Source organism: Schistocerca gregaria, chromosome X, assembly GCF_023897955.1.
Source record: "Schistocerca gregaria isolate iqSchGreg1 chromosome X, iqSchGreg1.2, whole genome shotgun sequence".
NCBI lineage: Eukaryota > Metazoa > Arthropoda > Insecta > Orthoptera > Acrididae > Schistocerca > Schistocerca gregaria.
Window position 1 is genome coordinate 426,760,295 of NC_064931.1, and position 24,116 is coordinate 426,784,410.

The window sequence follows — 24,116 nt, forward strand, 5'->3', positions numbered from 1 at the left end:
TCAAATGTACTCATCTGCACACATAGCCCCTGATACCCCCTGCACAACATGCTTGTTGTGAAGGGCAACCTGCATATCATGGCTGGAAGTGCTATTTGTTGCATTTCAGCACTTGCATTGAATACATATATTGAACATACCTCCTCCCCCTGCCTGTCTGTGTTCACTTCTTCTTCCCCCTGTCTCTTTGTCCACCTCACCCTTCCAACTCTATTCGTGTATCTCCTCCTCTCCACTCTCTCTATCTCATCATCTCTTCCTGGTCCCTCTATTTGTCCATCTTCTCTGCCACCCCTCTCTGAACATATCTGTCTGCCCCGCACTCTGTCCATATACCCCTCCCCCTGTCTCTCTTCATCTCCTCACCCATCCTCTTCCTTTTCTACCTGCCTCCTGCACCTTCCCCTCCTCCTCCCTCTTTCTTTCAATCTCCTTCTCCCCTTCTCTCTTTCCCTCTCAACCTTCTCCCCTCCCTTTGTTCATCCACTCCTGGCCCCTCTCTCCCTATCCATCCTTCCCTGCCTCCTCTCTCCTCATCCGTCCCTTCCCGCCACTTCTCTCTATCCCTCCTCTATCTGTCTCAATCTCTCCAAAGTATCCCCATCTGCATGTGTAGCCCCTGCATAACAGATTTACAATACAGGCTATTACTGCTGCCTCAACATTCCCATCATTCAGTGCAGCCTACATCGTAGGGGATGGAAAATCATTTACTGACCCTGACATGTACGCTGCCATTCAAAGTGAGTCGATAAAACAGGCCGATATTACTACAACAGAACACATCTGTCAGGCAGGGCAGCCTACACACTTGGGTCTGGAGAACTGTTCCATGCTCCTAACAAGTAAGCTTCCCTGAAGGTTCATGAGGCAGATTGATAGGGCAGGCGGATACAATTTCCACACAGCTCTCCAGTCATACAGGGCCTGCCTATATGACAAGGGTTGTAAAAAAACTAGTTTTTCCCCTTATCTTCGCTCATACTGCAGCTAAGAGGCTATAAACCATATAGTCCTGATACTCGTTAAGATTGTTGTCTGTGTGCCAAATTTGGTTGAAATCAATCCAGGAGTTTGGGAAGTGAAACAGACATACGCATTGATCTTTAGAGCAATACACTTAGTATGGACTTTGCTAATATTTCGTACAATGCTTCTTACATTTAACCATAAAACAGTTCAAGGATAAACACTTTTCAGAAACAGTAATACTCAGGCTCACTCACGATTTGCACATTTATTCAGATGTGTGCTGTGTTTTGTAAAGTGCTTTTCTCCGTATCAATAACACTGAGAAAGAAACCATATGAAATGGACTGTCACATAACATACTGTATATAGACACTAAATACTCGCGGACCACAAAGCAATTTATGTCAACATCAATATGCATCTCACTGTATCTACTATAGTGCCTTAAATCCCATTCACTTGTATTAGAATTTTCATTAGATGCAACCTGTGTTCCAGTTCTAAACGCCGAAACAGTTACTTACCATTCACCTGCTTATATCTTGGGATACTGATCTGAATAAAAATCTTGTACAGTATTTGAATAGAACTGTTCAAATGGTTCAAATGACTCTGAGCACTATGCGACTTAAATTCTTAGGTCATCAGTCGCCTAGAACTTAGAACTAATTAAACCTAACTAACCTAAGGACATCACACACGTCCATGCCCGAGGCAGTATTCGAACCTGCGACCGTACAGGTCGCTCGGCTTCAGACTGTAGCGCCTAGAACCACGAGGCCACAATAGAACTGTATCCTTCCCCAGATGACGCCCCCCAACCTCCCAGATGAAAACATTTATTATGCCCCTCTGATTTTCGCATAAGATTCTACAAAGATAATGCAGAAGAACATATCCATCTAGCAGCAGTTCATTGTAGATTGCTGGGGCAATGGAAAAAAGCACAGGTCATTTCTATTTCCAAGAAGGGTCACAGGACAGATGCACATAATTATGGGCCTATATTGTTGACGTCAATCTGATGTATAATTATGGAACACGTTTTATGCTTAAGAATTTTGTAGAATGAAAATCTCCTCTATAAATGTCAACATGGATTCTGTAAACAGAGGTATTGGCAAACCCAGCTCGCTCAGTTCATCCAAGAGATCCATGGTGTGCACAGGTTGTTACCTCATTCCTTGACTTCAGGAAGGCATTTGATACTTTCCCACACTGCTGTTTAGTGAAAAAACGAGCTTACAGAGCATGAGGCATGTTTGCGACTGGATTCGAGACTTCATTACAGACAGAACTGAACAAGTCCCTCCTTGAATTGTGCAGGACCATTGCTGTTTACAATGGATTTAAATGATCTTCTAGAAAGTGTCAGAAACTCTTTAAGAGTGTTCTCAGATAATGCAGTTATCTGTGAGAAAGAAGCAACGTCAGAATACAGTATCAATTTGCAGAATGACCTGCAGAGGAGGAACGGTGCAGGATACGGCAGTTGACCATGAATATAACATCTTGTGCATACATAGGAAAAGAAATATACAATTGTACAGCTTCACTATTGATAACAAGCTGCTGGAAACAATATCTACTGTAAAATATCTACGAGTACTTATCCAGAGCAACCTTAAATGGAATAACCACATAAAGCAAATAGTAGGAAAAGCAGATGCTAGACTGGGATTCAAAGGAAGCAACGTGTTGCTGTTGTTGTGGTCTTCAGTCCTGAGACTGGTTTGATGCAGCTCTCCATGCTACTCTATCCTGTGCAAGCTTTTTCATCTCCCAGTACCTACTGCAATCTACATCCTTCTGAATCTGCTTGGTGTATTCATCTCTTGGTCTCCCTCTACGATTTTTACCCTCCACGCTGCCCTCCAATACTAAATTGGTGATACCTTGATGCCTCATAACATGTCCTACCAACCGATCCCTTCTTCTAATCAAGTTGTACCACAAACTTCTCTTCTCCCCAATCCTATTGAACACCTCCTCATTAGTCATGTGATCTACCCATCTACTCTTCAGCATTCTTCTGTAGCACCACATTTCGAAAGCTTCTGTTCTCTTCTTGTCTAAACTATATATCGTCCATGTTACACTCCATACAAATACTTTCAGAAACGACTACCTGACACTTAAATCTATACTCGATGTTAACAAATTTCTTTTCTTCAGTAACGCTTTCCTTGCCATTGCCAGTCTACATTTTATATCCTCTCTACTTCGACCATCATCAGTTATTTTGCTCCTCAAATAGCAAAACTCGTTTACTACTTTAAGTGTCTCATTTCCTAATCTAATACCCTCAACATCACCTGACTTAATTCGACTACATTCCATTATCCTCGTTTTGCTTTTGTTGATGTTCATCTTATACCCTCCTTTCAAGACACTATTTATTCCGTTCAACTGCTCTTCCAAGTCCTTTGCTGTCTCTGACAGAAATACAATGTCATCGGCAAACCTCAAAGTTTTTATTTCTTCTCCATGGATTTTAATACCTACCCCAAATTTTTCATTTGTTTCCTTCACTACTTGCTCAATATACACATTGAAAAACATCGGGGAGAGGCCAAAACCCTGTCTCACTCCCTTCCCAACCACTGCTTCCCTTTCCTGCCCCTCAACACTTATAACTGCCATTTAGTTTCTATACAAATTGTAAATAGCCTTTCGCTCCCTATGTTTTACCCCTGCCACCTTCAGAATTTGAAAGAGAGTATTCCAGTCAACATTGTCAAAACCTTTCTCTAAGTATACAAATGTTAGAAACATAGATTTGCCTTTCCTTAATCTAGCTTCTAAGATAAGTCGTAGGGTCAGTATTGCCTCACGTGTTCCAACATTTCTACGGAATCCAAACTGATCTTCACCTAGGTCGGCTTCTACTAGTTTTTCCATTCGTCTGTAAAGAATTCGCGTTAGTATTTTGCAGCCGTGACTTATTAAACTGATAGTTCGGTAATTTTCACATCTGTCAACACCTGCTTCCTTTGGGATTGGAATTATTATATTCTTCTTGAAGTCTGTGGGTATTTCGCCTGCCTCATACATCTTGCTCACCAGATGGTAGAGTTTTGTCAGGACTGCCTCTCCTAAGGCCGTCAGTAGTACCGATGGAATGTTGTCTACTCCGGGAGCCTTGTTTCTTTCAGTGCTCTGTCAAACTCTTCACGCAGTATCGTATCTCCCATTTCATCTTCATCTACATCGTCTTCCATTTCCATAATATTGTCCTCAAGTACATCGCCCTTGTATAGACCCTCTATATACTCCTTCCACCTTTCTGCTTTCCCTTCTTTGCTTAGAACTGGGTTGCCATCTGAGCTCTTGATGTTCATGCAAGTGGTTTTCTTATCTCCAAAGGTATCTTTAATTTTCCTGTAGGCAGTATCTATCTTACCCCTAGTGAGATAAGCCTCTACATCCTTACATTTGTCCTCTAGCCATCCCTGCTTAGCCATTTTGCACTTCCTGTCGATCTTATTTTTGAGACGTCTGTATTCCTTTTTGCCTGCTTCATTTACTGCATTTTTATATTTTCTTCTTTCATCAATTAAATTCTTTATTTCTTCTGTTACCCAAGGATTTCTACTAGCCCTCGTCTTTTTACCTACTTGATCCTCTGCTGCCTTCACTACTTCATACCTCAGAGTCCACATCTGCCCCTGGAAATGTCTTACAATTTAAAATCTGTTTCCTAAATCTCTGTCTTACCATTATATAATGTATCTGAAATCTGTCAGTATCTCCACGCTCCTTCCATGTATACAACCTTCTTTTATAATTCTTGAACCAAGTGTTAGCTATGATTAAGTTGTGCTCTGTGCAAAATTCTACCCGGCGGGTTCCTCTTTCATTTCTTAGCCCCAATTCATATTCACCTACTACGTTTCCTTCTCTCCCTTTTCATACTACCGAATTTCAGTCACCCATGACTATTAAATTTTCGTCTCCCTTCACTATCTGAATAATTTATTTTATTTCGTCATGCATTTCTTCCATTTTTTCGTCATCTGCAGAGCTAGTTGTCATATAAACTTGTACTACTGTAGTAGGCGTAGGATTCGTGTCTATCTTGGCCACAATAATGCGTTCACTATGCTGTTTGTAGTAGCTTATTTGCATTCCTGTTTTTTTTTTATTCCTTATTAAACCTACTCCTGCAGTACCCCTATTTGACTTTGTGTTTATAACCCTGTATTCGCCTAACCAAAAGTCTTGTTCCTCCTGCCACCGAACTTCAGAATTCCCACTATATCTAACTTTAACTTATCCATTTCCCTTTTTAAATTTTCTAACCTACCTGGCCGATTAAGGGATCTGACATTCCACGCTCCGATCCGTAGAACTCCAGTTTTATTTCTCCTGATAACGACGTCCTCTTGAGTAGTCCGCGCCCGGAGATCCGAATGGGGGACTATTTTACCTCCGGAATATTTTACCCAAGAGGACGCCATCATCATTAACCATACAGTAAAGCTGCATGCCCTTGGGGAAAATTACGGCTGTAGTTTCCTCTTGCTTTCAACCAGCACAGCAAGGCTATTTTGATTAGTGGTACAAGGCCAGATCAGTCAATTATCCAGACTGTTGCCCCTGCAACTGCTGAAAAGGCTGCTGCCCCTCTTCAGGAACCATGCGTTTGTCTGGCCTCTCAACAGATACCTCTCCGTTGTGGTTGCATCTACGGTACGGCTATCTGTATGGCTGAGGCACGCAAGCATCCCCACCAACAACAAGGTCCATGGTTCATGGGGGGGAGTCTAGAGAGTATAAAGAAAATAAACTAACTACTTCGTACAGGGTGAAACAATTTAATGTACTTTTGGGTTTTTCGGGTCTAAATTTCATTATTGGTCATCTCTTTTACAAGATTCAGTAATTATTGGTGATTCAGTGTTAAACATTACAGAATCTGACTTCAGAGAGGACCTTGAATATTACCCTAACTAATTAAAATGTAACGTGAGCTTGCCATGGGCTGTAAAATGAAGAGTTTCTGATTACCAATAAGGCAAAGACTGATTAGTAAACTTCCAGTTAACTTCAGTTACAGTTTACTTACTTTATTGAAAGGACTGCTGACAATTATTTATTGTGTCATAAAGGAAGGAAATATAACTCATCCTTAAAGTAAATCAGGGTGTATACGACCTGGAACAACCGGAAGATCAGGGAAAAACCAGGGAATTTTTTCATCCGGGAGAAATTCGGGAAAAAACCCGGAAATTTTTTAGGATTCCGGGAATTTTACATCGTTTTAGTCTTCTGTTAAATTTTTGTAATTTTGACTGGTAAGAACAGATACTCTAAAAAAGGATATTACTGTATCCCGCTACTGCAGAATAATACTTCAACAGTAAAACATAAAGGAGAGAAAAAATGAAAATAATTTGTAAAAGAAATGCGCCATATACAACAACGATACACAGTGCTTCACGCAAGCGTCTGCCAAAAGCAAAATGTGTCAAAGGCTTTAGGAATACTATGCAATGCTTCATAACAACAAATTGCCTCCGATGAGCGTGAATTCTCCCGCTTCTAGCTACAGGAATGTGGCTGTTGGCTGTGCAAGCAGTCGCAGCAAGCAGCTAGATGCTACCGGGAAAAAAGCACCTAGCACCCAGCGCACGTTGATCTATCGATTATTCATATGATTTTGAAACGAATCCTTGTTGGTTTTTGAACACATTGTAAGCTGATTTTTGTATGCTTGTATAGTGTACGTCACGAGAATCCTCGTCGCACTTTCCGCAGACAGAAGAGGACGGGGCTACACGAGCTGAGCGTAGTAAAGCCGAACGGATGAATGCCAGTCGCTGTTTGATTATGTGGTTGGCTGGGTTTGCGAATGATCAGCGTTTTATAATTACTAGCGAAATCCATAGATACAGACTACCAGCATAATAGGTGAGAAATATTACGTATTACCTTCTGGGTATATTCAAGAAAACGAAATTTTGACAGAGAATTTTTGGTCAGATAGCTACACTAGTAAGGACCAGCTGTACAATTCCCGGCTAGCAGCCCCTTAAATTCTATCCTGGAAGTAACGCGGAAAACGTGTTGTACGAACATGTTACAACGGCTAACCGGAGAATAATCGCGGGATAACTAAACCGGTGATTGTGGCAGGAATAGCTACAGAACTGGTGATGACAAGATTTTTATTAGAACGAGGGATGAGAAGAAACGGGGACATCACACAAATTATGGAAGAATAAGGCGATTCCAAATTAATATAAAAAATTTGTAATACTTTTCGATCTCATGCTTGAGAAACTGGTGCGTATTAATGAAATGTGAAACTATTTCCTACCATAAAGCTTTTTGCTTGTAGTAGACCTAATAGGCATTTGATATTGGTACTACGTGAATTATATTCTGTTGTGTTATAAAAATGACCATTTGTGCCAGAACAGTCTCGTTTATTTGGTGTGTATTACAAAACTGCTGCAATACTAGAAAGGCCTATTTTGTTTTATCTAACCGACACGAAATAGAAGTAATCAGATCGAGAAACCTCACCAGTCTTGGATATTATTTGTGTTAACAGCTTTTTCAGTATTAGATAACGACATTTCGATTGTTCATGTAGCAAAACGGTTGACGAACTTTGATGAGGTAATAGATTCTTTCGCAGAAAGGGGAGCACGCCATGTAAAGCTGTAGCAGGATTAGGGAGAAAAAAATGCTAGGAGTTAAGGATTGAAAAAATGAGTACTTTCTTGCTTGTCTCTTGTCTTTATTGGTTTTAACTAAACTATATTTAATTTTATGTACACAAAACAGCAAATTTCAGCTAATAGGCAATATAGAGTGCAAATTTTCTGAAGAGTTCTTGTTCTCCCGATTACAAATAATTCCATCCCCTATGAATTGCGATATTTCTTTTTAAGAGGGGCAGACTGTCAAACCGGCCGACTGGGAGCAGGAGAGGTGCCACAGGACATTTCCATTTCCACTATCCTGAATATAGTTTGGTGGCATCCGTTAGAAAATATAAACGTTTCAGTTCCACAGAGCGAAATAGTGACGTGCGATAGAAGAATGCTGTATGAAGAGGCGTGGCACTGTACTTTGGCACACTTTAGACCAAATAACGTCTTACATTTCCTCGAACACATATGTTTTATGTTTCAGACGTCTCAGAAAGTTGTGCCCAATAAGAAGAACATATTTATGAAAATTCGATTTTTTTTTAAGTGTTTGCCCGGTTAGCAAATATTGTAGATCCGGAGCTGATGCACAGAGCAGTCTGAGTTGTACTGGGTAGTCTCCACGTGACCCTTGTTTACATTTAGTGATTTTACTGTTTCCCCTTCGTTTATTCTCACGTCAAATGAAAACAAAACGGATAACTGTGACCGGGAGCTATCAAGTGAATTAAAATACCTTCACATAAGTACAGAAGGCTAAAATATGTTATTAGTTTCAGATTTTAGTTTATTTCCTCCTTTCTGACAGTCAAGTATTAATCGCCTTGCAGAAAATGAAGTTTTTTTGTCTGTGTGCTAAAGGAATTTGCCTCTGCGGAAAAAGTTTGTAAAAGTCAGTCAATGTATTTGAAACGAAACGTTTAATTCCACAGTACTGGCTAGTTTCAACTGTTCGCTGTATTTTAAGTCCACGTTTTCATGTTCTAGCACGTATGACATTATGCCATAATAAAGAACCAAACATGATATAATACAGTACTGTAAAGCTTAATATCAGGTCGAGGTCTACTTCATTGGGAATCTGGACATACGAATATGTACTTTAATTGTGCACATTTTAGTATGGTTCACGAAATTACGATGCCCATGGAGTATCCTCTGATGTCTTGTTTCTTATATGACAATGTATGATCTTCAGTGTTTTACACGTACATACATATCAGCTCCCTACGTCATGATAGCTGCGCAAGCGCGGTGTCGCCTGTTATGTGCTCTGTCTGGCAACTGCTGAAACGAACCTATTTCTAACAGGTTGCGGGAAAATATTGCTAATGATGGTTTGAAAAGCGTTACTTTCAAAGTAAATATGCTTTTACGTAAGTTTACCCTGTGTGCGAGAATGTATCATGAATTTTTTTAAATCACAGAGCGTTTGACCCTCATTTAGAAATCAACTCTTTGATGACGAGCCATTTAGAAGAATTTCGAACCCTGAAGATCAGACATTTATGTCATTATTAAAAAATTTCACTGGCACATTCGTAAAGTGTAACATACGCTAAAAAGATCAAAACTATATGCGAAAACTTAGATTGTCTTGCAGCTTATTAACATTAGAGACCAATATTACACGTGAAAGCTCTGCTTTACTTATAGCAACACTATGTATATTAATGTAAACTATTAACTTTTCCTGTTTGTGTTCGTGCTACTTAAATGATGTTGCTGTTGGCTGACTACATCATTTTTCGTGTCCTATGCTCTGCATATTAGCTGACATCGACGTGACATGAGCTATGACTGGCTTACAAAAGCACATCGCACTCTCAATTTCAATGCCTCCGAAAATAGCATGCGGTATTTGGTGGAATTCGAATTTATACTTTCGTAATACGAAAATATGCAGCGTACATGTTACTGCACATCAAAGATCTTTCCAAAACGCGTTTTTCTTCTGTGTTTAGTTTTATAAAGCGCCGGGACATTCTACGCCCATGTATAAAACCATAATCATTCAAAGAACTTATAAATCATACACTTCCGAGAGAAAATATACTGTCAGTTAACAGGGAAAAAGTCTGTTTTCACCCGGGAGAAAGTATTTTTTTAACCGAGAAATCCGGGAATTTTTTTTCCTTGTCCGTGTATACACCGTGTAAATGCTTGTGCTTGTGCTTGTTTAACCAGCTCTTGAGTGGGCCTACTGTTCAACTATCTACGATCCTTACCAGCTATGACAGACAGAAGAGAGAGAGAGAGAGAGAGAGAGAGAGAGAGAGAGAGAAAGATCCAACAAAGAGCCGCGCGTTTCATCAATGGATCCTTTAGTTGGGGTGAGAAGATTACGGAGATGCTCAACAAACTCCAGTGGCAGACATTACAAGAGAGGCGTTGTGCATCAAGGAGGGGTTTGCTATTAAAATTTTGGGATAGCATTTTCCAGGAAGAGCGGACAGAATGTTACTTCCTCCCACATACATCTCGCAAAATGACCACAACGTGAAAATTTGAGAAGTTAGAGCTAATGCAGAGGGTTACCGACATTTATTCTTCCCACATGCAATTCGCGAGTGGATCAGGGAAGGGGGAATCAGTTAGTGGTACCAGAAGTACCCTCCACCACAAACCGTTAGGTTGCTTGCGGAGTATGATTTAGATACAGATGAAGATAATTCTTTTGGAATCTGTAAATTGCCAAATGAATCAAAGCAATATATTATGTGGCAGCCATGCTGCAGAAATGCGTGGACGACAGAGTTGCAGTTCACAACTGGCACATTGCTTGTGGTGCCCGGTATTTGCTGGTGTGCACATTCATTGTTAGGCCAATTTTTTGGAATGATGTGGTGCACATGGGTGTGGGTCAGACAACTCAGTGACAGTGCAAGCTGATGAATGGTGCTATGCAGATTCATGTACTTGAGTCATATTGTTCTAGACAAGGACCACATGGGTTGACCTTAATGTGAGCTCCACACCAATGTATAAAGAAGTTAATTTGACACAGTCTTTAATTTCATTTCGTCGTCTCTGGTCAAGCAGGAAGTCGTTCGTTTCAGTGATGTATCCATTGTTTTCCACAGTCATGCAATTTAATGATAGGTTCATATTGCTGAGGACTGTATACTCTGTGTTCTAATGAACTAATTGTGCAAACACCATTTACTACAAGAACAATTGCATTGATATTATGAACAGGGATTATTAGCAGTTAGTCATGTACTAATTTGCTATAAATAAACATATTATTTGTTGAACATACTCTATGAATTCCTATCACCATATGGGCACCATAGCCTCCTCCATGCACATGGTGCATGGGTGTGGAAGTAAAACTGGCTTACTACATGACTGACTTGTAAATGGTGATCCCAGACATTCCTGCTTCTGCAGCATATGCCACTCAGTGACTTCCAGGTCTTCCTGTAAAGTCTAAATTTACACTTCCGAATTCATTAGATTTCCACATAGTTTTGGGTAGTTTATTCTGCATAAACGCTTGCCAAATCTTAGGATAGAAGACTTTTTGTCAAATTTGAGCAGGTCAATATTTGTAAGTGGTTTGTGGCAGAACTGCTAATAGCTTTTTTGTAGTGAAGAGTCCAAGTCCTTTCCTGTGCTGTCTTAAACATGGTCCTTCCCCAAGGCCCACAGATTTCATGAATCTGGATTTGTTAAGCTGCTGCTGTGCATTTTCCACATTTTCCACTTTTTTTAAAAAATAGCTACTTCACTGCTGACCAAAGAACCAACCAATGAAAGTTTCACCAAGCGTGGAATCATGAGAGGAAGGATTCTACCTCATGTGCTTGACAATGGTAGGACTATAGCTATTTTAATCAATTTTCCTTTTGAAGCTACTCTAGCTACAACCAATGATAACCGAATGAATTTTCTCGAACACCCTGATGATTTGTACATGACACTGTGATGTCTGCAGGGCCCATCAAAGAGATTGATTCCCTTATCACTGCATGTGAGTCATTTCTCAAGCTTGGTTCGAGGTCCACCATAGTTATATATAGGGGTATGAAGTTCTACTGACAACTTATCTCTGTTTAGATTAGATTAGATTAGATTAATACTTGTTCCATAGATCATGAATACGACACTTCATAATGATGTGAAACGTGTCAGGTTAATAAAAGATGTCTGTACAAGATATTGCATTACACAAAATATTGCATGACACTAATGTTTAAGCTAGTTTTTTTCCCTTCCTTAATTTATATCTAAAAATTCAGCCAGTGAGTAGAAGGAGTTGTCATCTAGAAATTCTTTTAATTTATTTTTAAATGTTGATTGACTATCTGTCAGGCTTTTGATGCTGTTTGGTAGGTGAGCAAAGACTTTTGTGGCAGCATAATTTACCCCTTTCTGTGCCAAAGTCAGATTTAACCCTGCATAGTGAAGATCCTCCTTTCTCCTGGTGTTATAGCTATGTACACTGCTATTACTTTTGAACTGGGTAGGATTATTAATAACAAATTTCATAAGTGAATATATATACTGTGAGGTTACTGTGAGGATCCCTAGATCCTTAAATAGATGTCTGCAGGACGACCGTAGGTGGGCTCCAGCAATTATTCTGATTACACGTTTTTGAGCAATGAATACTTTTCCACTCACGATGAATTACCCCAGAATATGATGCCATACGAAAGCAGTGAATGAAAGTAGGCATAGTAAGCTAATTTACTGAGATTCTTGTCACCAAAATTTGCAATAACCGTAATAGCATATGTAGCTGAAGTCAGACGTTTCAGCAGACCATCAATGTGTTGCTTCCAGTTTAACCTCTCATCAATGGCCACACCTAAAAATTTTGAAAATTCTATCTTAGCTACAGACGTCTGTTCAAAGTCCATATTTATTACTGGAGTTGTGCCATTTGATGTTCTGTGGACAGACCAGTTATACATGTCAATGATTTGTGTGATGATGTGAGTCCATTTATAAGAACTGCAAAGGTTAAAACATGGCCACCTTTGCACTTTTATTATCCAGTTGAAATGTTCCACAGTACATGTCACCTGAGAGAACACTGAATAGTGACCTAATCGATATTGTTGCATTGCCATCTTGAAGTATCTATTATACATGTGGCCACTGTGATATGTTTGTGGATTGTTTGGGATGCAGTTGGTTCCTGTCCGCAGCAGTTGTTCAGTCACCTAAGCAACAGCCTTCCATGTCTTTGCTTTCGTAGGAAGAGCCCAGCAAATTCTGAGTACATATCAGTGACCATTAAAACTTATTTGAAACTTTATTCTGCTATGAATATCACCTTGTATTTATAAGATCCCCCTGCCTTAAGTCATCTAAACTTCATATTATAACCTGACTCCGTGGGAGTGTCTTGTGTGGTGGTTTATGGAGCTCCTGAACCACTGTTTTCACAATTATTCAACAACACAAACAATATCACAAACCATTACTCAGATTACCAAGACATGAACTATGGTATTCCCCAAGGATCAATATATGTAAATGACCTAAAAACAAATGCTTACCAGTTTTCTGATGACACAAGCCTTCTCATTAGTGCAAAAGCTTGCAATTTTCCTGAAAAATCAAGATGTCCACACTCCCAAAACAAGGCCAGAAATGGATCTCCATATGCATCACAGAAAAACTGAGCTCTGCCAAAATGGAGTTCTACACCATGGAAAACAGGTATTCAGGTAACTACCAAGTAACATACAAGCAATAAACAAAATAACAGGGTTCAAAGATGCAGTAAAGGCGTATCTAATTGATCACTGCTTCTACAGTCTGAAAGTGTATTTTGATAAATAATAATGTGCCAGTATGAATAGTAATGTATCTCTCTTATCTGCCAAAACTACGGTAACATTGTAACCATTGAACAAATGCAAATAATGTACCAATAATATGTAGTGTAACCACAAGAGATTAATTATGTTAAAGTGATAGAAACAATATTGTGTTAAATGATGTCAAACATCTTATGTACATTCTATGTAGCAACAAGGTCTCATGGACAAATAAATAAATAAATGTCTATGTTCCAAAACTACTCAAATGATTTCATTTGAATGTGCTGTATTCTCAGCTGCAGGTGATGCTGTTAGCCTTTGCCATCATTCAACTATTGAACTGAGGTCTTCGTAATAGATATAATTTTCATGTTATGAATTTTGATAACGTCGCTGCCAGGTACTGCTGATGCAGATTAATAGTGTACTTGTACTTAGAATTTTCTACACCTACTACATTGGTTTTCTTATATACTTCCATCATTCATATCATCTGACCATAATTTTCAATATCTATTGAAATTTTTAAGAACATTAGTAAACTAGGCGTTCTTTCAAAATCTCTATAACTAATCTGTATTCCACTCTTGGTTAAAAAATCTTAAACATGTCTGCGATTCAACAATTGTATAAATTTAGAGAGGTTGAAAAAAATCAGCCAACCAGTTGAAAACCAAAGGTTTATTTAGTCCTTGACCTGGGCTTCAATATTTATAAAAATATCTTCTTCAGAAGGAGTTGGCCTTGTTACATCACATGGTCATAAATTACATTATCTGAAGCAGAGTGGTTCTTGCCATAAATAAAATTGATACAAAAACCAGAAACATCATATGCCAAGGCTTAAGACAGCAGCCAGATTACACCATGCCAGAGACAAAGGCCTTTGTCTCCTGCACAGTGAATACTTACGCTATGTAAATATTTTATTCTTGGTACTCCTGTTATAATTTTATGTAGACAAAAACCTTTACTAGTGGACAAATCCGTCTGTGCTTTTTTTCTGATGTATGCTGAGTGTAATCTCACTGCTGTCTTAACCCATATCACATGGTGTTTCTGGTTTTTATATCAATTTTATATATGGCAAGAACTGCTCAGCTTCAGTTAATGTAATTTACCACCATGCAATGTAACGGAGCCCACTACTTCTGAAGAATATATTTTTATAAATATTGAAACATAGGCCAAGGGCCAAATAAACCTTTGGTTCGCAACTGATTGGCTGATTTTTTTCAACCTCTTCATTCTTTGTTAAATTTATAGGCTGAGTCAGCAGCATAAATGGTTTTTCCATAGTTACTCCATAAATTCTATGTATCCAAGTATTCCTGTAATGTTTAATGAAGTCACTGATAGCATCTTCTTCTTTAGCCTTCAAGAGTCATGTAAGAGATCCCGTGACAGGCCTAAACATGTCTCTGAGCGTTTAGTCTCTTTCAAAATGCCCTAACTTCAGCAACTAGAGTTTCTCTCAGATAGCCTTTCATGTTTCAACAGTGTTCTTTGTTGGCATGTTGTCATATACTAAGCAGACTCTGAAACAACAGACAACTAATACACAGTCCTTTCTGTTACAGCGGCGAGTGACTGGCAAGCAGTGCACAGCAGAGAATGGAGACACAAAGCCACCAGGTGGGGGAGCCGCTGGAGGTATTGCTAATAATGAACAGACAGGGCAGACGGAGAAATAGGGAATGACAGACACTATGACTGACCAGGACATAACACAAAGCAAGCAATCAAGAACTGAGAAAATCACAATGCAGAAACACTCCAAAAATGACAGTATGTATCTCAACACATGGAATTGGAATGCAGTACAACTGAGATGTACATGTGAACTACAGCGAGTACCAGATTGTCAGGGTAGTGCTGTGCAGCCGCCTAAATACACAATCACGGGAAATGCGATTGTCCGCGGACTTCACGTGGTATGGAGAGTGGCACACTCGCATGGCAAGGCTTGTGTCATAGGTGCATGCTGGAGCACAGAGACACCTAGTGGGTATCCAGGTCCATACCCTCTGGTGTACATTTGACTTCTACACCTTCCAACACCAGACGTCCTATCTTCATTTCAATCACATCAACCTATGCAGCCAACTCGCTTGTCTTCTATTCAGTTAAATTGAACCTTAGTGTTAACTCATTGATTAACCTCAGAATGCTTTTAGAATAAATATTTAATTACTTCATTCATTTTTTGAGTGCTTCAAGTCTAATACTACTGTTGGGCATCTGAAGTTTCATATCAGCAAACAGGCAAACAATCCGCATTTCCTTTCTCAGACTGAGTGTGAATGGATGACTACACAAATTTGCCCTTATCATAAAGTATAATGATTTAATTTCCCTGTTGTTACACACACAATCATCTTTTCAAAACATCCTGAAAGTCCCACTGGTATCGACCATTATTCAACTGCTTTGTTTTATTGGTAACTAAAAAGCTATGCTGTGAATGATACCAGCAAACTCTACATGAAGTTGTAAATTCATCAAATGTCATGACAGTTCCTAAATGTGTCTGGGAAATGTGCTTTAAATTTATATTATCCTGTTTGAAGACAAATGTGTGATAACAGATCAGTAGTTAATCACAACATACTATGCACTGTTCCTCAGTCAGATCACTTATGGACTGCTGCTGTGAAAATACTCTATTGGAAGAAAAAACATACACAAAAGAAGACTGTAAGAATAACATCTTCCAGCAAGCAAGCAGTTGAGAATATTTAGTCAGTATGTTTTCAACTCTCTTGCCGTTATAAAAGAAAATCAAGGATTCTTCTGCAAGAGACAAGAGATTCGCAACTGCAACACATGAAATAAGGATGACATTGATTTTCCAAGCTGTCGTCTAATTAAGACAGCAGCCATGAAGATGTTCAACCACGTACCATTGGGTGTTCAAACACTGCCATTGAGAATTTTCAGAGCTAAACTGATACTGCCACTATATTCTGTAAATGAATTTTTCTCAGCAAGTGGAACTGTATACTGGTCAAGATGATGCCATCACATGTGAGATCACGAACTATAAACTTTTATGAGCTCCAGATTGTTGTTCATAACCATTGTTTATAACATTAGTGTTGTGTAATGTTTCTTGTCTGTTGTCTTAGTTTTAGTAGTCGTTTTAATATATGATAGATAAGATGTGACACAATCTGTCTGGCCATAGCCATTGTATAATTTTAACTTAGTAATAGTAATATTAATCTGTTCTAGTATTGATTGTCTTATTACTTTTGTTTTACTGTATCCATTTTAGTACTATAGTTCCAACTGCAATACTGCATTCATCTTACATATCATATATGATTTTAAATGTGACACTATCTCTCCAGCCATGACTGGTAAATGATACAGAATTGATAATAAATTAATGAAGGCAATAAGGTGTGAATCTTCTCTTATCAGTTGCTTTATGATCCTGGAATATGTTTGGCTTAGGCCGAAGACATCAACATGTCTATGGCAGCCAAAACAAAATTGTTTGCATATTTGATCTTGATTTTCCACTGTGGTGTTGTCAAACATTATTGCATTATGTGTTACTACTTCAGGTTGTGGGAGATCATCACTTTGAGTAAAACTCTTATCTCTAACACCATCAATGGCCAAAAGTATTTCCTCAAGCAGCTGGTATTTGGGCTGGAACAGTGGCTTTGAAAATTCATATACATTCTCAAAGTGAATACTGTCTGGATACATTAGCAGGAACATGAGAACATTTGCTTTCATACTGTCAGATGGCCCAATGATAATTGACCTAAAGTTCCCAACAGTAGTGACCCATATTGATATTCTGTTTTTCCAAAATATTCTCAGACCAATCAGTTACAATGAAGTCCCTGAGAAGAGGCTGCTTCATCCACACACTCATGTTCAATACTGAATGAGTACACATGTGTTCAGAGGTTTTTATAGGAAAAAGAACATAGATGTCATATACATGCTTCATTTATTTCTACAGATACCTGAGTATTTACAAACCTCAAATAAGAGCACAATTTTATGACTGTATTAAGTTTTGTAAACTCATACTTAGTTCAGCATATTGACATACAACATGTATCAAAATACTGAACTACATCTACCATCTGATTCAAAGTGCATGAAAGTTCCTTTAAATTGGTCAATAGAAGCTACAAATGTAAGACAGACAGCTCATTCTGTGGTTGAGAATTTGCTGTATGGCAAAACTGCTATACATGAAATTCTTGAGGGTCTGTTCCTGCATGTGAGTTGATTACATTTCATTAAAAAGTTTGATTGTTCATGGGAAGTTGCCTGCACTGATCTTGTCATCACCCAGTGTCACCACTGGTGTTGTTTGAATATTTTGTGTTAACATGGCTGAAATTGCTATTGAGTTGTCACTCAGTCCACATTGCTCTGTAGGGGATGCTGTTACTTTCATAAATGGGTTTTCAAAACTCACAACCGTGTTGAATTCATGAACAGAGAACATTCTGACAGTGACACATTTACTTCCACTTGAATTTAAGGGTAAAGACAAATTTAAAATGGATATTTACCCCTGCTGAGATATCTTCACTAGGGGATACTCCACATCATCCAGAAATAAGAAAATAAAATGAGTTACACTATACACATACTTCATGGGCATATTAATCAACATGGAAGCCTGAGGATAGAAAAAATGGGTAGCTGCTGACGATATGTAGACCTACTACATTTCTATGAAAGTACAGTAGGAATGTTAAATGAATGCATGTAGTTCTATGACAGCAACCTTTCTATGAATTTGATGATATTATACTTGATGGAACTTTCCATTCACAGAAAAAAAAAAACACATAAAGTTATCCTATTATATAAATGTAATAAATAAAATAATGAGTGTCTCAAAAATTTCTTTTCCTAGATTTTGTCCTAGTGAAGTCCTCCATCACATCCTGAAAGTCAAGAGAACTAGTCGCTTTGTGTTCAATTGACAACAATGCAAGGGTGAAAATGCATCTTCTTGTATTGTAGCATGACACTTAGAGCCACGCTCTTAGATATGTTATTTCAAGAATGGGTCAAAATGAGCAATTATTTCAAGAAAACCTAAATAGCTATAATTATATTTGGACATTAAACAATTTTATTACCACCAATAAAAGCAAGTCATCTTCTTGCTAAACGTTTAACAACTTCTACCATGTGCCGAAGCACTTCTTGTCAACAATTTCCCTCTGTTTTAAAATATTCTGCAGCTGACTGTTAATACAACCCTAGTTCTTTGATTTCAGGAGCTGCATCACTGAATTTTTGTTATGACAAGCACTGTTTTCATGAGAAGTCACTTTTTCTTCAGCCTACTTCCAGTCAGACAGCCCACTAGTTGAAAGTGGAGGATGCATGTTGTCCAAGTCTATGGTGTCACTGAATGATTTGCAGGAAATACATTTTACATTTCCTGTAAATTTGGAAAACAACAGTCATTTTCTTTATTTTTTTCTCTCTCCATTTAGCAGTTTTCCAAAGAGCAGGTTTTTGTATGTATAAGTTTTTTGTAATTTGTAGACACAAACAGATCTACATCGACATCTATGTGACTACACTTCTATTCACAATAAAGTGCCTGGCAGAGGGTTCAATGAACCACCTTCAAGCTATCTCTGTACTGCTTCACTCTCAAACAGTGGGCGGGATAAATGAGCACTTTAATTTCTCTGTTGGAGCCCTGATTTCTCTTATTTTATCATGATGATCATTTTTCCTTATTTAGGTGGGTGCCAGCAAAATGTTTTTGCAATTGGAGGAGAAAATTTGTGATTGAAATTTCATGAGAAGATCCTGTCCCGACAAAAAACACCTTTGTTTTGACTATTCCCATTCCAATTCACATATCATGTTTGTGGCACTGTCTCCCCTATTTTGCGATAATACAAAACACGCTGCCCTTCCTTGTACTTTTCCGGTGTTGTCCATCAGTCCCACCTGATGTGGATCCCAAGCTGCGCAACAATACTCCAGGGTAGGTCAGACAAGTGTGGTGTAAGCTGTCTTTCTAGAAGACCTGTTGCATCTTCTAAGTGTTCTGCCAACGAATCACAGTCTTTAGTTTTCTCTACCCACACCACTCTATGTGGTCAGGTTGTAATCGAAATTTAGTGGGTTTTTTTTTTAGTACTAATGTGAATTACTTCACACTTTTCTTTATTCAGGGTCAATTGCCACTTTCCTCGCCATACAGCTGTCTTATGTAAATCATTTTGCAATTCATTTTGGTCATCTGATAACTTTACTAGGTGGTAAATGACAGCATCATCTGCAAAAAATTTAAGACAGGTACTCAGATTGTCTCCTATGTCATTAGTATAGATCAGGGACGATAGTGGGCCTGTAACACTTCCCTGGGGGACACTGGATATGACTTCTGTTTTACTCGATGACTTTCCATCTACTACTAAGAACTGTGACCTTTCTGACAGGAAATCATGAATCCAGTCACACAACTGAGGCAATATTCCATAGACATGCAGTTTGTTTAGAAGATGCTTGTGAGGGACGATGTCAAAAGTCTTCTGGAAATCTAAAAATATGAAATCAATTTGACATCCCCTGTCAATAGCACTCATTACTTCATGAGTATAAAGAGCTGGTTGTGTTTCACAAGAACAATGTTCCCTGAATCTTTGCTGATAATGTGTCAATATATCATTTTCTTCAAGGTAATTCATAATGTTTGAATACAGAATATTTTCCAAAACCCTACTGCAAATAAATGTTAGTGATATGGGCCTGTAATTCAGCGGATGACTGCTATATCCCTTTTTGGGTATTGGTGTGACTTGAGCAATTTTCCAGTCTTTAGGTACAGATCTTTCTGTGAGTGAGCAGCTGTATATAATTGGTAAATATAGAGCTATTGTGTCAGCATACTCTGAGATGAACCTCACTGGTATACAATCTGGACTGGAGGCCTTGGCTTTATTAAGTGATTTAAGCTGCTATTTCTATGTTTCTCATCTTGGAAGTTGTTCTTCATTGGAATTCAGAATATTTACTTTGTCTTCTTTGGTGAAAGAGTTTCAGAAAACTGTGTTTAATAACTCTGTTTTAGTGGCACTAACATCAGTGAGTTCACCATTGTTATTGCGCAATAAGGTATTGATTGTGTCTTACCACTGGTGTGCTTTAAGTATGACCAGAATCTCTTTGGGTTTCCTGTCAGATTTCGAGACAAAGTTTCATTGTGGAAATTGTTGAAAGCATCTCACATTAAAGTACGTGCTACATTTCGAACTTCTGCAAAACATTGCTAGTCTTGGGGATTTTGTGTTCTTTTAAAATTGACATGCTTTTTTTTGCTGCTTCTGCAACAGAAATCTGACCCATTTTGTGCACCATGGGGAATCAGTAGAATCACTTATCAATTTATGTGGTATATATATATCTCTCAATTGCTGTCAATACTATCTCTTGGAAATAATTCCACAACTTTTCTACGCTTACATGATCAGATCACAAGGAGTGCAGACTGTCTCTTAAAAATGTGTTAAGAGCATTTTTATCAGCTTTTTAAATAGATATACTTTGCGTTTCTATTTGATGGTTGTAGTATTTAGCCTAGCAGCAGCTGCCTCATGGTTGCTAATCCCTGTATTCATCACAATGCTCATTATTTGTCCAGGTTTATTTGTTGCTAAGAGGTCAAGTATGCTTTTGCAACCATTTATGCTTCGAGTGAGCTCATGAACTAATTGTTCAAAATCATTTTCTGAGAAAGCATTCAGTACAATTTTGGATGTCGATTTATGTCTGCCACCAGCTTTACATGTGCAATTTTTTCAGCATATCAAGGGTAGATTGAAGTCACCACTGACTGTAATTGTATGAGTGGGGTACCTATTTGAAATGAAACTCAAGTTTTCTTTTAATTGTTCAGGAACTATATTTTCTGAGTCGGGGGAGGGGGAGGGGTTGGTAAAATGATACAATTAATAGTTTAGTCCGATTGTCAAGTATAAACTCTGCCCACACTATTTCGCAGGACCTATCTACTGCAATTTCACTACAAGGCAAACTACTTCTGACAGCAATAAATTCTCCACCACCAACTGTATTTAATCTATCCTTTCTGAACACTGATTGTTTGAAAAAAAATTGGCTGAACTTATTTCCGGCTTTAGCCAGCTTTCTGTACCCATAACTATTTGAGCTTCAGTGCTTTCTATTAGGGCTTGGAGCTCTAGCTCTTTCCCAACACAGCTACGACAATTTACAACTACTATACCGATCGTTTCTGCAACTAACTTACTGTATTTTACCTGCCCTCGTTTAGACAGATGTCCTTCTGTGGTTCCCCGAGGCCCTCTAACCTAAAAAAACCATCCAGTCTCTTCCACACAGTCCCCACTGCCTGTGTAGCCACTTCCTGTGTGTAATGGAGTCTTGACCTATTAAATGAAACCCAGAAATGCACTACCCAATGGCAAAAGTCAAGGAATCTGCAGCCTAATTGGCCACAGAACTATCTGTGCCTCTGATTCAGACCCTCCACATGGCTCTGCACCAAAGGACCACAGATGGTTCTATCGATGCTGCTGCAGATGGTGAGCTCCACCTTAATCTTGCAAGCAAGACTGGCAGTCTTTTATCACTTACGCTAGCTGCCCGAAACCAGAGAGAATCTCCTGCCATCCAAAGCAACACACTCATTGATACCAACATGTGCAACCACCTGCAGTTCACTGCACCCTGTACTCTTCATTGCATCAGGAAGCAGCCTTTTCACATCTGAAATGACTCCCCCAGTGTGCACACGGAGTGCATACTGGCTTTCTTCCCCACCTTGGCAGCCACATTCCTAAGGGGCCCCATTACGCTTCTAACGCAAGAGCTCCCAACTACCAGCAAACCCACCCTTTGTGAATGTCCAGACCTTGCAGGCCAAGAAGCTTCCTCTGGAGCAGGGTGGATGACAGCATCCAGCTTGTAGACGTCAGCCACAGGTAACGTCCGAAACCTGTTCGTCAAACAAACCGGGTAGGCCGTATGATTGGCTCATCAAGAAAGTTTTCCGCTGCCTGCCAGACTTTGGAATGATCTCCCACTCGACCGCGGGTGAGGGGGCAACCTCAGTCCAGGCAGTACCTGCGGCAACCGCAGCAGTGGAACGATCAGGGGGACACGTGGAACGTGCTCGATGTCCCTTGCATCCCCGCATCTGATCCCCCACAGTGATGCCCTTTATCAGCAGCTTCAAGCTGTGTGATGGAAGCTAACGCAGCCTGGAGCTCTGAGCAAAGGGTTGCCAACTCAGCTTGCGTCTACACACAGCAATCACAGTTCCTATCCATTACTGCAGTCACTTCTGTTTGGAGCTCATAAAAATATGTGACAAATGAACAGTGTAATTGGCTTATTAGCAGCAGGAATTTGAAGTGCTCTCTCACTAATGGACTAAACGACACTGATCTACACTATCCAAAACAAGCAAAAGCCTATATGATAAGTGGGTCGATAACAACAATAGTACTGAACACTACACTATTATTAAAACAAAAGGTTGTGCTTAGTAAGCACTCAAACATGCCAATCTGGCCAATCCACAGCTATACTGTACATTACAATGCACTAAACAATACTGTCTCACAAATTAACACTTCTAGTCTATAACAACACACAAGCGTCAAATAAAAGAAAGAAAGGATGGTGGTGGGGGTTATTGAGCCTACCTCACAGCACAAAAATGTGCCTGAAATAAACCACCTATTATTTCTACCCTGATCCATGTATAGTTTATAAACAGATGGAACTTTTTGGAATAGGAAGAACATAACCTATTGTGAATTTATGAAGTAACTTAATTTTTCTGCTGGAATGCTACTGGGTAATCTACAATTATCAATTACATGAGACTGCAGAACACTTCTATTCAATCATAAAATATGAATCACTATTCTCATGCTTTATAGTCAGTCTTTCTTTTTAAAATTTATTTATTAAGATCATGGATGTAACAAATGGAGATATTGGCTTCATATTTTTCGCCATAGTTCATCTTATGATGACAATTTGTCTTGTATGATTCCTAATAGAGAGCCAATTGAGATTTTGATTGGAGTGTAGGCCCCCTGTCCACCTGAAGGCCTGAGTCTACAGATCCCTTAAGCCCCAGACCCCCCGCACCACCCTTAATCTAGCCCTGCCATACGTGTATCCAAGAACATTGACAATGCTTACATGATTTTGTTGTTTTGGTGGAACCTGACATTTCATGATGGTGATGTTACCTCATGGATCACACATTGCTAACTGAAATCATTACTTATTGGTGGTATATGTAAAATTTTTGCAATCATGTGTGGGTAACTTAAAGAAAAAAAGTGTGAGGAATGTTTTGCAGTTGTATGTGAGAGGGAACCTGATGGCAGAATTTTTGCTAGGATAGAAAATTGTGTTGATTCTGTGGAATGGACCTCCTACCATATCTCTATGCAGAACCTAATACAACAACCACAATTAACCAACTGCACTATACTGACCACAGGTGTTTATTAACTATTCAGGTGGTTAGTGGTATAACAAAATTTCTACTAATGTAAGGTTATCATCTTCAAGCTTCTTTATTTGCTGATTAAACTAATTTTCTTGCTCTAATTTTGGCAACATTTATCCATTATATGAAGTAATTTGACAGTATTTCTTCAGATGCTTAATGACTGAATTTTTGTGG